The sequence below is a fragment of the Cavia porcellus genome, unplaced genomic scaffold (assembly GCF_034190915.1).
Source record: "Cavia porcellus strain 051 isolate PalLab524CR breed Dunkin Hartley unplaced genomic scaffold, mCavPor4.1 scaffold_2, whole genome shotgun sequence".
Lineage (NCBI taxonomy): Eukaryota > Metazoa > Chordata > Mammalia > Rodentia > Caviidae > Cavia > Cavia porcellus.
This window is the reverse complement of record NW_026947485.1, coordinates 100,649,742-100,665,271: the sequence shown is the minus strand read 5'-3', so window position 1 is coordinate 100,665,271 and position 15,530 is coordinate 100,649,742. Positions and strand designations below refer to the sequence as shown.

Below are 15,530 nucleotides of genomic sequence, written 5' to 3'. Positions count from 1 at the left end.
TTTCTTGTCGTTCTTCATTTCTTTAGGAAATAAACTGCTTGTCTCTGACAAGTTAACAGAATAGGAACCTGCAGAAAAACATTTTTACTTACATTTGAGACTGTCACAGCTAATGTATTATCAGAGGAAAGTGCTCACAGAAACATGTAAAATTGCATGCTCTTCAAAGTAAAAAGCTTCATTTTGTGGAGACGTGTTAATAAAACTGTGTAGCAGGTGAAAAGTAAGGTATGATGAAACCTGTCTCTTTTTAGAACAAGATCAGGTTTTTGACATTATGAAATTAGTATAAACATCTTGGAGCTAGGAACTTGTGGGCAGAGTGATACTTTAAAACAAACCAAAGAGCCATGTCCTGCATGTGATTGCAATTGTCAGGAAGGCTGCTATGGTTTGTGAGAGGGAAGGAGATGCTTGCTGGATCTCCTTGCTGGATGAAGGAGGCACCGCTTTGATGCCCATCTGCCAGCCATGTCCCTGGACTCTGGTCTTTTTCTATTAAAGGTCTACTGTGGGCAGACCCATGGATTTCTTGAATCCAGTGCTTTCCTAACTTGAAACCTGGAAAACTCATTGGCAGAAAACCCTCAACTCTAGGGGTTCCAAGTCAGTTTCCCTTGAAGTAAAGTCATATCAGCCTCCACCTGCATCACAACCCTCCCACCTCACCTGATGGCTGATTCACCTGTCTGTCACAGGCAGTACAAAAAGAAGGTCTTCAGATACCTGCTTTTCAGTGTCTTTCTTCCAGGAAATATGTTCAGTGACAGAGTTGGGCTCTGACTTAGAAGTGTGATTTCTGGCAAGTGCCTAGGAATCTCTCTGGCATGTAATTTCAGCTTGACAACATAATCAGCATTTTTCACTGCTGTTTTGAGAATCTGGAAAGTTTTTTACCAAAAGAAGAGAAGAAAAGTGGGAGAGTTTGGAGGCTCCTTTCTGTTTTATCTCTTTAAACAGAAAAAAGCCATCATCGAACCACTCAATTCAGTGATGCTGTTCCCAATAGCAATCCACACTGCCAGCCTGCAGAAGTGAATTAGTTTTAAATGATGATGCTTTGTGATTTTAAAAATGACTGTCATTTCATTAAAATAATTATAGTCCCCCCTCATATTTGTTTTTCTGAGGATTTTGAATGTATGTAAAGAATATTCCCCCAAACAAGAAGGCAGAATAGCTTCCATTGTTCAAAAAAGTTGCTTGATTCCTTTTATTTGTACTAAAAGTTGTAAGGTCCTCTTGAGACTCCCCTTAACCATGAAGTATAATTACAATGAAAAATGAGTCTAGATTAGTGAAAAACAAAATTTGCTATTTGCCAAATGTCATATCAACTTCTGAAGTTTGAGTATCATTCATCTTCTGAAGTTAGGGTATCTCAATGAGAAGAAAAGACTTTGAACACCTGGCAAAGAGAAAAGGGACTCCTGGTTTCCATTCTCATTTTGCCTGAGAGAGCAAAAGAAGCCCCATTTTCACACATCTACTTACACTTGCTGTGTCATCCAGCATCCTATATCCTGCCAGTTTTTTTTTTTTTTTTTTTTTTTTTTTTGTCTTTTTCCTTTTTATCGGTACCAGGGATCGAACTCATGACTGCCTGCTTGCAAGGCAAACGCTTACGCCACTGAGCTAAATCCCCAGCCCCTTGCTGCCGGTTTTTAAGGGCTCTGATGCTTCCACAGTCTTTCCTAGCATTGCCCAAAGTGGTGGTGGCTAAGCATTTGCACTGAGAAAAGCAATGGACTGTGCATTCTCAAGAGATGGGGTGTGTGTGTGTGTGTGTGTGTGTGTGTGTGTGTGCGCGCGCGTGTGCGCACACACAGTGCATGTGTGTGTGACCAAAGCATTTTACTGACAAAAAGTTGGAAAAGAGGAACTTCTTCAACAAAACATGAGACATGCAATGTGCCACAGGTGTCTTTGTAAGCTGATGGTAGTTGATGGCTACGACAGCCAGATGGAGAACAGAGTCTCCAAGGGGTAGCAAGGGAATCTGATTGGAAATTCCAATATCTTTTAAAGCACGATTTGTGGATAGCTTCATAATTTTAAATCAGGGCTCTAACTCTGTCCACTATTAACATTGGGAGGTGAATAATGGTTTGCTGTGGGACTATCTCGTGTGATTTAGGATACTGAGTAGCATTCCTGACCTCTACCTGCTAGATGCCAGGAGCAGTGTGGCCCCTTCTGCTGTAACAACCAAAGATGTCTGTAGACATTGCCAAAGATTTCCTGGGAGAAAAATGTCCCTGAGTGATATCAACTGTAGTAGAGAGCTGTGCAGGGATGCACAGGTGCACATGTGCACAGGTATGCATGCACATGTATGTTGCATGTGCATTTGATAGGAGTCAGGGTTAAAGGGCAAAAGGGATCACAGAGAGCCCCCAGGGAGCTGACTCTAAGCCATCTGATACTTTCCCAGAGAATAGTGATCCTCAGTAGAGAAGTCTCTTTTTCCTGTTTACTTTCTGCAGTAAGTGGCTGGCTCTCCGGGAAGATTAATCCCCCTTTCTCTGAAGACAGTGCTCACCTTGCCTGCAGGCTGGTGCTTTCTGCCCTTTTGGCCCCTCTCCTCCACCTGTGCTTGTCCTCAGCTCTGCTGGGACAATACTGATGGCATGTTGGTGAGAGAAGATGCTTGGGCTTGGGCACTCAGTGTGTTATTCCCAGGACTCTGTCTGTGCCCCTGGCCATGTCCATAATCCACCTGACCACTTTCCTGATCATTGAGGGAATCTGATTTCTCCTTGGCATTTTCTGCAAGCAGAGTCCCTCTCCCCTGCCCCGTTCCTCAGAACCAATTGCAGACCTAGCAGGGAGGCCCAAGTGAGTTTCTCCAGGTTTAGAGGAGGTACGAGGGGTTCTAACTCTGAGAGTCACATGTGCTTTGGTTGTGGTGGTTGTTAATATCTGTTACAGAGTTGAAAGGGTTAACACAAAACACAGCTCCCAAATCTGTTCTGCAAGCTGCAGGGAACCGAGTCCATGCCTACTCAGGGTCACAGTGACCACACTATGACAGGCCCTGGGCTTTTGGCTGCCTGAAAGGCCCAAATTGGTGTCATCTATAGGTTAGAAAAAAGGCCCTCCTGAGCAGTTCTCCTAGCCTCCTAGTCTCGGTGTGAGATGACCTCACTTTAGAGACCAGATTCTAGGGACTCAGCAAAGTGTCAAATGCATGGTGTATAGAAGGGGACAAGGTGTCAGCCTCTGATCTGTCTCCAGCCTTCTCATTGATCTGTTCAACACCGAGCCACAAATCACAGACAACCTGCTCTGCCAGTATCTGGACAGGCGCTCAGACTCCATGGAGGTCTTGAGTACTTTTTGCTTGCTGGGAAAAAATACCTAATACAGTTTGAGGAGAAAAGGGTTATTTTAGCTCATGGTGTGTAGAAGTTTCAGTCCATAGTCTCTAGTTCGAAGGCAGGGCAGCATGACAGAGGAGCATCACAGAGCAGGAACAGTATATGGTGTGGCAGGCAGGAGGCAGCAACCCTCCTCTGTTTTCCCTTTTTATTTCATTCAGCCTACGAGACTATTTCTTGGTGCTACTCACAACTAGGGTGGGTCTTCCATCTTCGGTAAATTCATTCAGTCATACCCAGAACTATACAAAAACTAACAGTGGACTAATTCTGTATCAGACACACGTAACCCACTATCACACCCATGATCCTGTCACTCTCAAAAGCCCCAACTATGAGTGCATGAGGCTTTGAGGGAACATCCAGATATAAGCCTTGGGTAAACACATAACTCCTCTCCAGCAGCTACAAGTCAAGTGGGTGGTGGCAGCCTGAGAGGCAGACAACTTGGCTTCCTTTCTCCAGGGAGCCCTTCTGGAGGTGGCAATCCCAGGTGAGCTGTTATGCATCAGGGCCACATAGAAGGACAGGGATCCAGAGCAATAGCAACTCCTGGACATACATCTCACTGAGTCTCTGGAAAGTGACTCAGAACCGTGATCCCTGGTCAGCTTTGTCCAATATCCCTGCCCAGATGGGCTGAGTGGAGCTTGGAGCCTGCTGGGCAAGGAAATTGTAGCACACCCTCTGTTCCAGATGGGAGGGTCTTGCAGAGAACTGCACCTCACTGTGGGATCAGAGAATCCTGAGGCCCATGACCAAGAGAGGGCACATAAAAACAGATGAGACAGCCCAAAAACTTTATGAAGATTTTCTTTATCTTCTGCTTGAAGCCAATGTCCATATGGTTATCTGAGGTCTGGTTTGAGGACAGAGGGCAATGGGGTTAGGATGTCAGCATACAAGTTTTGGGGGAACACAATCCAGCCTTTTAGGCTGAAATCACAGGTGTTCTGCCTTCACCTATGTAATGCTGAGGAGGTAGAGACCCACTTGTAGCTCTCAGAGCTCCAAGTTGCATTCCTTCAAGGCTCTGGTTTGGTTGGCTCTGGGCAGATGTGATTTTTGTAGAGTGGAATAATATGTCTCTGCTATACTGTGATACTCAGGGAGGACATCTTCCTGATTTTTTTTTGGTCACAATTGGGAACTTAGTAAGAATCTGTACAAGTAACGATTTTCAGAAATTCTCTTCATTAACCAAGGGCAGACCAGAGGCACAACACACTCCTGGGGCTGCTTCTAGGACATGTGCAGCTGTGTAGAAGTATCTTGCAAGACCAGAGAAGGTCACTGGCTTGCCTGGGAGCACAAGGTGAGATGGGACAGAGCTGGTACACCGCTTCTTATCTGTCCATTTATTCAGGTGTTTTCTGGGCCCCACTTTTCTTCTGGGCCCAGGCTTTTCCTACTACATAGGTAGTTTTTCATACATGAAGCAGAGAAGACCATCAAAGCCTCATGTGGCTTCTCACTTGAGAGAAGCCCCTCACACTCCTCTCAGTCTCTACCCCAAACAAAAATATTTTGACCTTAACCTCCAGCACCTCAGAATATGAACCTTTTTGGAACCAGAGTCACTGCAGGTAGAGTTATTTACAGTGAGGTCATGATGGAGTAGTGTAGACACCCAATCCAGTGTGACTGATGTCCATCTAAGACCGAGTGAAAGCATAGATACCCAGGAAGAAAAGCATGTGATGACAAAGACAGAAACTAGAATCCTGCAGCTCCAAGCCAAGGAATATTTGCTGTACTGGCGGATCAGCAGGCAAGGTAAGGGAGGATTCATGCCTCCTGGGTTCAGGGAAATCTCAGTCCTGCTGGCACCTGGAGTTCAGAATTCTGGATGCAACAACTAGCACACAGCACATTTCTGGTGCTCTGAGACATCTATTTTGCTATATTATGTTATCAGAGCCCTAGGCAATATTTAATTAGAATATGATTTTGTAACCCCAAATATATAGCATTGACTTACTACAAAGTCAAATAATTAGGGAAATTTTTTAAAAAAGAACAAGTAGGGCTTTGAAGCTAAGAGTATGGCATGAGCCTGTAAACTCAGTGAGCTGGGATTATTGCTTGAAAGAGGAGTTTCAGATCAACCCAGGCAGTGTGGTCAGACTCTGACAACTGAACATCTTGATGAACAGCCAAGTGTTAGTACTAATGTTTATGGAGTAGTATGTACTTTAAAACTACAGCAAGCATAATTTTTAATGCAAGATCTAAAGTGGACTTAGGACCTGGGAGTATAGCTCAGCGACAGAGCACTTGCCTAGTATGTGCAAGGACCCCAGGGTTCAATCTCTGCAGCACAAACAAACAACAAAACAAAACCATAAAAGAGAAAAGAAACACGTTCAACAAAACACGCTTAAAAAGAATGTGGAGTTCAACACAGTAATCTCTAGCAACCATTTAATTTATACAAATTCAACCTTATGGGCTCGGTCCATTTTTTTTTTCCTAAGAGAAACAACTTGAGTAATTCCTCTTGCTGTTGTTCTTCCCCGGGGTCTGTCCAAGAGGGTTGTGGGGGCAGCAAGAGGGACACAGAAACTGCAGGAGTGACAGGGCCTCCATGTGATGACCAGGCTTCTCATCTCCACAAATGTGGCTCAGTGGTGATGCCATGAAAGACAGGCCACTCATTTCCACCTGCACTCCAACATCGTCAGCCATGTGTCTCATCTTAGGGTACCTGTGAGGATGCCAAGTTCCTCTAGGGAAGTGGATAAATTCGTCTCCACTGTAGCATGTTCTTGAAGAGTGTTCAGCCTCCTTTTATTCGGCTTTTGGTTGGTATCACTGTTATTGTTGCCTTGATTTAGAACTGTGATGGATTTATTATGTCACACATTTTCTGTGCACAAGGAATTTCGCTTGCTGGATGGTTTTATATTGGGATCTCCCCAGAGGTTGCAGTCAAGACTTCAGACAGGATTGTAGTCACTGAAGACTTGATGGGAGCTGGAGTATCTGCCCTCAAGATAGTGTATTCATATGAGAAACTCAAATATGAATAAAGAGCAAAGAAACACAAACATAAATAATAGGGCATAGGGAGATAGAGCTTCTTCCAACAGGAAGGGGATTAAGAGATAGAGGTGGCAGAAGAGAGGAAAATGATTTTAAAAATTGCTATGTGCTATGTACCTGTACCAATTCCCCACATTGTGTAAACATTATGTGCTGCAAGTCTGTGCAAATAAAAGTAAAAATGAGAAAAAGCAAGCAAAGTGCTGGTGATGTAGCTCAGGAGTAGGTGACTTGCTTAGCATGCTTGAGGAACTGAGTTAAATTCTCAATATGGCCAAAAAGAGAAGAAACTTAAGGTGAAACATCTATATGAGGGAGATGCGCCAAAAAAAGACAACTGATCTGGTGTCTCAGATCCTCATCACATGGAACCTTCCACCAGGAAGCTGGTGTTCTCCAGAGAAGGCGTTCCACCACACAGGACATAGGAGGGTCCTCAATGCCTTTTATAATCTAGGCTCCTCTCTCATTCTCCTCAAAAGCAAGGCACTGGATCCAGCCCATGAGAAGTAGGAGAGGTATCAGTGCTTCCTGAAGAGAGATAGATTTGTGAACATATTTTAAAATCACTGCAAGGGTAATAAGTCCCTAACTAAAGAAATATGCGTATGTACCAGTTACCCTGATAAATGTGTTTATTTTGTATCACCAAGATATATTAACTAGAGGGGAAATATATTTGAAATTTTTTAAAAAGCTCAAACTGGTAGAATCGAGTTTTGGTTATCTTTGCTTTGCTAGAATACTTAAGACTGGGTAATTGATAAAGAACAGTATTTATTTCTCACATTTCTGAAAGCTGAGGAGTTCAAGATCAAGGGACTGACATCTGACAAGGACTTGCTGTGTTGTCCCATAGCTGAATATAAAGGGAGAGAGAGGAATAAAGAGGGAGGGAAAGAGAGAAAAATGGAAGGGCAAATGGAACTGAAATAATTAGCTAAAAACCTCACTCCTATGGTAACAACACTGATCCAATGAGGTCTCATTAAGCCCCACCTATTTTGGGGTTATGTCCATGACAAGCTTTTGGGGGACATATTCAAACCATAGCATCACTCTTCAGTCCCCAGGAGGACATGGGGAGAATTAGGATTCCAGATATTACCTCTATGAGGAAGTCCGTGCCCCTGACTCTACATAAAAATACCTTTGCCTGGAATCTGGGGAGGAAAGAGGCTCTCAGAGACTCTGTAGGGGCATCTTTGGAGGAGGCCATGGGCCAGAAGTTTCCTTTATTTTGACTTGAAGTCCTGGGATTCCAGCTTAAGGGACTCACTGGGCAACCAAATGGCAGAGGGTAGGGACATTGATGGAGAAAAGCCACCTGGGGCCATGGGCTCTGTGCCTTCCAACTGCTGAAGAGATAATTACTGTGAAGGGGCTCCCCAGGGATTGAAGTAATGTGGGAAAGGACATCTTGAGGTTATCCAGGACTTGAAATGACAGAAGAAAGAGACCAAGGAATTAGAACTGACAGGATGGGAGTTAAGGCCAAGCAGTGGAAAGACTCCAGGAGAGGAGATGGAGGGAAAGCCTGGCCTGGATCTCTTTTAGGTCTGTGGAAGGTAGGGAGATTCCAGCTACAGAGCTGGAGTGCACAAACCCTGCTAGAGGGAAAGCTGGGAGAGAGGACTTCAACAAGTCTTGACAAGCAATGGAAGGCCATGGACAGCAGTCTTTCTTGGGCTCCTGCAGTCTTACCTCCAGGGGTCCAAGGATGTCCACAAGCTCCTTTACAGTCATTTTCCATTAGAAGCACTTGAGAGCTACTGTTTGAAGTGGTTCAATGTGGTCACTGTTATTCCCATTTCACAGGCAAGGAAATAAGCAGTATGAAGTTACATAACTTAACCCAAAGACAACTTCCTCAAGAAAACCTCTCACTACACTCCAGTAGGGGAGCCCTCCCTGTCACAGGCTCTTGTGGAATTTGGTCCCATGTAGCATTTGCTACAGAAGCAATTAGCAAGATGTGTTTCCTGTCAGTGATAGGTGGGAGGTGGGCCCAGAGGCTCTGTGGAGTGATATCTGGAAGCAGGTGTTGAATGTGTCCTGGAGCCTCCATGAGATGCTTATTTCTGTATGCAAAAGGAGAAACACAGCTGGGGGCCTGGCCAGGCTGGAGGTAAACCCACGTCCATCAAACTGTTTGACCTAGACCAAGTAGAGCTGAACTCAATTTTCACATCTATGAAGCCAGAGTGCTAAAGCTAACCTCTCTGGGACCTATCGAGGACAAAGAAGAGAAAGCAAGGACACACAGAACAACCCACTTCCCAGGTTGGGTTACGGGACCCTCACCTTTGACCCCCTTCCCTCTTTGGACTTCTGAGCACTGTCTTTCCCAAGATTTTTTCTCAAACACTGGGCCTGCCCATAGAGAAAAGAGGCAAGCAGGTGATATGTGGAGGTCTCCAGCTGCCACTCGGGTGTGATAAACCAGTTGAGGGCCTCGTGGCCCAGCGTGGCCTGTGTGTCTCTGACAGTCTGGATGCTCATTCTTACCTGGGATGGTTTCCACGGCTGAGCTGGCCCAGCTGCTCTTCCACCAATGGCCACCAGCTGTAGGAGGGCTCACTTTGGGAGCCTGGGGTGTCTTCTAGTGGGTGTCTTCCAGCCCACTGGGCTGCCAGGCTCTCTGAGTGGCACCTGGATGTCTGTTTTCCTGACAGACACTTAGAAGAATGGGAGCAGATTGTCAGTGGTGAGCAACAACTATAGCTAACGGCCTGTGGAGTTCAAACACCAGCCCTCAAGTTAGGCTCTCAGGTCTGGCTCAGGCCTCCTTCTCTTCCTCTGACCTGCTCAGGGCTCCCTTCTTTCTCCTGGATGCTGGTGAGCAGCCTGCCTTAGTCCCCCAACATGCAGCCTCATTGTCACAGGTTGCAGCTTCTCTGAGCCTCAGTCTCCTGTGTTAGGGTGACACTCTTGACCCAGTATCCTTTTCCCTGTCTCCTGAGGGCTTTTTTCCTGAGCAGTGCCCAAAGGGTGCTTGAGAAAATGCAAAACAGTGGCAAAGTTAATGTTTATTGTCAATTACCCTGAACCTCAAGACTGAAAGGGACACTCGCATTTGTGACACCCACAGCAGCCTCGGGGCTCTGCTTGTCCTGTCCTGAAGCATCTCCCACAAAAATAGAAAGTTATTTCCTTATGATTGTCCCCTGGAAGTAGCCCTAGCCACAGAAAAGTGACGAGGGTGACTGAAAGAGAGGATTTCACTGTCCTCTAACTAATTTAAACATAATCTTAAATAGCCACAGACAACTAGTAGCTGCCATAGTGAACTGTCAAGGACTTGATGGTCCAATCCTTTTGTATTGTTACAGCTCTGAGCACAACACCCTAAAATGAAGTTTCAAAAACAGAATTTTTCTCCGGCCTTCTCTTGTGTTTCTGTCTACACCTCATCTCCCTTGAGGCAGGACATAAAAACCAAAACTCCTCTTTCCTGAAGAGGTTCAGAGAAGCCACAACCTCTGCAGACATAAAGCTAAAAGGATTCCTCTACCTTTCCCCTGCCTGTGAAAGGAAATTCCGTGACTTACCTTGACTGTAGTCATGAGACCCTTGTTTCAGATAGAGCCCTGCCCAGTCCAGGAAGGGAAGGATGCTGCACAGAGAGGCTAAGAAGAATCTGCCGAGGTGACCTCACTGTTTCCCCACTCAGTCTGTAAGCATCAGGTTACAACTTTGTTGTCTAACCACACAGAGGTCCAGAACAGCTGTTCATGACTCATGGCGCCTGAGCATAACATGGGTAAGTCACTCTGGACTGAAGGCTGCTGAATCACCTCGTAAAACTGGGATCATATTTGATTTATTCATTTGTTTGCCTTTCTTCCTGTTAATCTGTCTACTGTCAGTTTATTTCAGCCGTGGCACAGCAAGGCTTCAGAGGGAAAGCTTGAACTTCCTGCGATACTATACCCACGGAAACTGAGATGCAGCGAGAAAGAAATGAACTTCTTGAGCTCTCTTGGGAGTCTGGGAGAATTCTGTTTCCTCTGTAGGTTGCTGTGTGCTTTCCATTCCACAGTGATTTGTTGACAGGGACAGAGCTTGGGCTGGCAGAGTGGCAAGGACAGTTCCAAATGGATGGCAAACCCTGGCTGATTTGGGTGGCTCTCAGTGGATGCTGGAGAATCCAGAACCAGAGCCTTTGGTCTTAAAAGAGCTGCTGGGGCCGGGCCACATGCTTACCAAATGCAAGCCTCTTGTTGGGACTCACAGCACTTTGACATATTTCTTCCCAGTTCACTGGGCTCAGACACACTGAGTTTTCATGCAGCACTGCAGTCCCAACGTGTCAGCAGTGTGGTTGGGGCTCTTATTTTCTCCCCATCAGCATGCAAGTCACTTTCTTTGATTGCACGATGGTTTGTTGAACACAGGACAAACAAGAAGTTTAGACAGTGATGTCAACCCTGCTTTCCCCAAGAAGCCCGGTACAGCCAGGGTTGCATGTCAAGTATGGTTATCTGTAAATGAAATAGGAGCCAGGCTGAAGGAAAGATCAATTTGGGCTAACTTTGCCAAATGTGTACAATTTACAGAATTATTAAAAAATAAAAGACTTCAATTTCCTTTCTATCAAGGCGTGTCCTGTGAGAAAAATCAAATCCCTCATGTCTCTGTACCTGAGGTATTATGGGCTTGGATAATGGTTTAGGATTTTTATTTTCCAGGACTCTGAGCAATTTTGTCCTGGAAGTCCATGAACATAGACCTCCTGGGGTGACACAAGGTAAATTTTTCTCACTACTATTTCCCATTCTGCCCCTTCTCCCTCTGAGTACCCCCTCACTCGGGCATCCTAAATAGTAAAGCATTCTTCAGACATGGGATTACTCTCAGACGTATACAGAGAAAGATTTGCTTTAATTTACTTTGATCAAAGATAAAAATAATAATTTAGTAGTCCTAATTGGCTTTATTTTTCTGTTCTAGCATCAAGCATTTGTTCTAGAATGGCTCTAGAATTGAGCCGTAGTATCTACTGCTTTCCATGAAACACAGAGAGGTTCTAATGGGGTAAGCAGAGGAGCTTGATTTATGGACACAGAATGGTTAAAAAAGCAGGAGCACAGGACAGGTTCTTCAAAGTTACTTTCCTTGTGTTAATGGCTTTTGCGATTCTGGTGTCCTGAACAAAGAATTGGGCAAAACACATGGGAACGGTAACAATGATTTTCATTTATTAAAAGTAGGAAAAGAGAGAGTGGCCACAAGGTGCATGGCAGAAATCTGTATTTCCTGTTCTTCCATCTGACATCAGATCTGAGCTGTTTTGTGAAAAGCCTGCTTGTTTCTGGCCAAATGTAAACAAAGAATTAAAGATACAGCTTTTTGATTGGTCCCAGTTCCAGGGTGGGGAGTCTGTGTTTAGTGTACAGCTGGGTCTCTGAGTGACGGTCACTCCTGCTGGCTCAGCCAGTCTGCCCCACCCTAATCTCCTATCTGGCTTGAAAGGTGGGTAAGAAACAGAATAATAGAAAACTAACTGATTTGTCTCCATTGGGTTATTTTTTTTGTATAAAGATTAAGGAAGATGCAACTTCATCTGCATGTCAGTTGAAGGTGTTATCTCTCTAACCCTAATTTCCCAGTTAGTTGGATAACAACAGCTGGGTGACAGGGAGCTTTGCATGTGAAATCATTTTGATTCTTAGTTTGGTATGTTGGGATGAGTGCAGGAACTTAATCCAAAACAATGACCTCTTAGAATGTTTTGTTAATCTGTTTAAGTAAAAATCCAATCTCACACTCTCCAAAATGCAAACTTGCCTATGCAAAAGGCAGAGGGCTGTATTTGAGACTTAGGAGGATCACAGGAAGATACATCCTTGTCCCCCTATCTGCCCACTTCCACCCTCTCGGCCTTGCTTTGTGCTCAGGAGCTGACCACAGCAAATTGCTGCTTCTCTGGCCTTCTAGGCTCAGGTGAGAGACCACAGGGTGAGCAAGGATGGGTTCTTTTCCCCCTTCCTGATGATGCTGTTCCGGAGGTGCCCCTTTGGGTCATAACCTTCTATTTTGTGAAAAGGGTGAAAAGATCCCACATGACACACACATGTGCATACATAAACATTAAGATACACAGGGCAACTTTGTCGTTTGTGCTATCTCCAAATTTGCCTCCTTGGCATGTGGATAATTTTAAGCTAAAGGCAACTGAGAGCCGGCACACATGAAAAGCTTCTTACTTCCTCCCAACTTCCTAAAATGCACTACAAATTGTCATCTTATCAAGAAAATTTACATTTATAAAGAAAATTTCCATTTGTAAAAGTGTCTCCAAATCAGGAAGAGAACCCCCTAACTCCCTGAGAGTTTCCTACCCGTAAGGCAGGACAACCCTTCTTCTCCACAAGCCCTTCTTCCCTCACCTCCTGTGATTTCCTTTCCCTGCCTGGGAAAACATCCACTTTCCTTCTTGTGGTCTAAGATGCTGTGCAAGCTTCAATCATCTGGCTCCTCCCAAGAGCCACATTTTTCTTTGTGATTTCCCATGAGTACCACAATCATAATTAAAATTGTTTCTTTGCTGGTTAATCTATCTTTTATTGGCTTGATTTGCAATCCCTAGTCCCTGAATCTGGAAGAGTAGAAGGACAAGATTTCTTTTTATTTTTCGCTAATGTTTGCATACCCACAAGTATCTGCTCCCAGGACGTCCTTTGGGCCCCAGAGGATACATCCCTATGTTGCTTTCCAGTGTTTTCACAGCCAAAGGCAACTGCACCCAAATACTGCCTGAACTTGCGTGCTGTGCCCCAAGAAGGCAGAGATGGATGTTGCTTTGAGGAACAGGGAGGACATGAACGGATGCTCTAGGGAAGAATAAAACACAACAATTTCCCTGCTGGCTTCTCCTTGAGTTCCTACTCATGGTTCCACTGGGTCTCACATGTCAGGCACCAGCAGGTTGTTTGTTTTTCAGACACAGTGCATCTCAGTTTTACCAAAGCCAAACCTCTCTTTGGTACCAAAATCTTTCTGCATCTGCCCACCATGGAATCTTTCAATGAAACATGTGTCAAATTTGACTTTGCAGCTGCCTCAGACACACAAGGAATATTAAATAAATACTGTTAAAGCATAGGGGTATGATTTAGATAGAATCCTAGGACTAGTCAGCTTTTTGTCACGGTGACAAAATGTCTGACACGAATCAAGTTTAAAGAGAGAAGGTTTATTCTGGCCTACAGTTTCTCGGTATCAGTCTGTGGTGGGCTATTTCCGTTGCTGAGGGCCTGCGCTGAGGTGTAGCTTCTTGGTGGAAGGATGTGGTGGAGTGAAGCTGTTTATCTCATCACAACCAAGAAGCAGAGAGAAGGAAAAGCCAGAGAAGAAAGGGTCAAGACCAAATACAGTATTCATAGTGACACTCCATCTGCGGTTTCCAACACACTCCAGTAATGCCATCGAATTATGATTGCACTGATGGGCTCAAAGAAGTTAAAGCCTTTGTCATCCAATCACCCCAAAACCCATCAGCTGACTTTTGGGGGACATTATACAGCTGACTTATAGTAATAGGAGATACACCAGAGAGTGAAAAATAATTCGAGACATCTTGGTCTTTTGTGAAAATAAAATTAATATTGAATTCATTATAATCAATTATTTGTCATAAATGGCTTCTTGCTGTTCATAATATTGACAAAAATCAAAGGAAAAAAGACAAGTAGATCATAGTTGGACTTTTTTAGTTTTTAAAAGTTTAATAATTTCAAAAATTTCTGGAGAAGAAAAAGATCCTCATAAGAAGGAATTACATGTAAAATCTGCAACCAAAGTTGCATTCCAAAAAGCGTTTCAGAAAATTAGAATAAAAAAGTAAAAATTTTTCATGGCTATAAAGATGACTGTATGAAATAATCCTGCAACTGGGCTGGGAATATAGCTCTGTGGTAGAGTACTTGCCTCACACATATGTGGCCCTGGGTCCCATCCCTAGCACTGCAATGATAATAATAATTAATAATAATAATAATAATAATAACAGTAATGGTAATCATTGTCATCTTGAAATTAACATCTCTAGAAATAAAACTCATCTCAAAGACAGAGTTGACTACCTTTCTGGAATTTTTTTATTTTCTTGATAAAATTTCAGCACTGAAAACTTTCAAAAAAGAAAGACAACTCATACTGGATAGCTCTAGATATTGCTTTAAAATAAAATTACTTAATGAGGACGATTTATAAGACAAATTATTCTGCCTGAACTTAAAAAGACAATAATTTATCATATGAGGACCCATCGGTTTTTTTAACACACTATGGCAAAATTTTGATCCATTATTAAATTTGAGTGTTGCTTAAGACTTTTATCGCCAGTCTTAATTGACAGTACTTCAGCAGGTCAAGATTCCTCCAGCATGAATTAAACAACAACAAAAGAACTACAACTTCAGAACTAAAGAAATGCAATAACTCAAGGAATGTCTACTTAGTCATCATCAATAGAATATACATGGTGTTTAAAAATCCTCACTTTACAGCCTGATTTGTGATTTGGCTGATTGTAAGACATGAAAAAGGCAGTTCATGAATTAAATACATAGACATTTATGGATCATGCAAGTGTTTTATTACTCATCCAAATATTACTGGCTATCAAAGAAGACTCAGAGATGTGTAATACTAATTAATTCAGTAGTCTTTGGTATGCTCTGGATTTTCAGATTGTCAGTCTAAGTACAGAAATTAATATTCTTATTTGAAAGTGACATTGCAATGGGACACACATGCCATAGTAAACCACGGGAAGCTTTCAAGCGCAAAATGAGAGTAATTGCATAAGATGTTGTATGCACTAATTCGTGATTTCAAGGATTAATAACAGGGTGGCACCAGTCCGAGGTTGGGTGAAGAGTGACTGGATAGACATCTTTGTAGAGATGCCTTCTGTACAAGCTTTATTTCTGGCAATTCTTGTTATCACACACACACATACGAGCCCTTCTTTTACACCAGTTTTATCTTTCGTTATTGTTGAATTTTTTGGTTGTGGTAGGGCTTGACCAACGTCCATTTTGAATCTGACAACTTTCACAAGACATATACAACTACATATACAACTAATTTACAGAT

General features: G+C 43.5%; 1 long non-coding RNA gene across 1 annotated transcript; it reads right to left on the bottom strand.

The window, feature by feature from the left end:
• Positions 1–5,791: 5,791 nt before the first annotated feature.
• On the bottom strand, positions 5,792–10,090 carry LOC106025655 (uncharacterized). Its single transcript, XR_010046277.1, has 4 exons — positions 9,977–10,090; positions 8,934–9,103; positions 8,130–8,223; positions 5,792–6,956 (listed from the first exon to the last, which is right to left on the bottom strand). It is a non-coding gene; the product is annotated as an uncharacterized LOC106025655 (long non-coding RNA).
• Between the last annotated feature and the right edge of the window lie 5,440 nt (positions 10,091–15,530).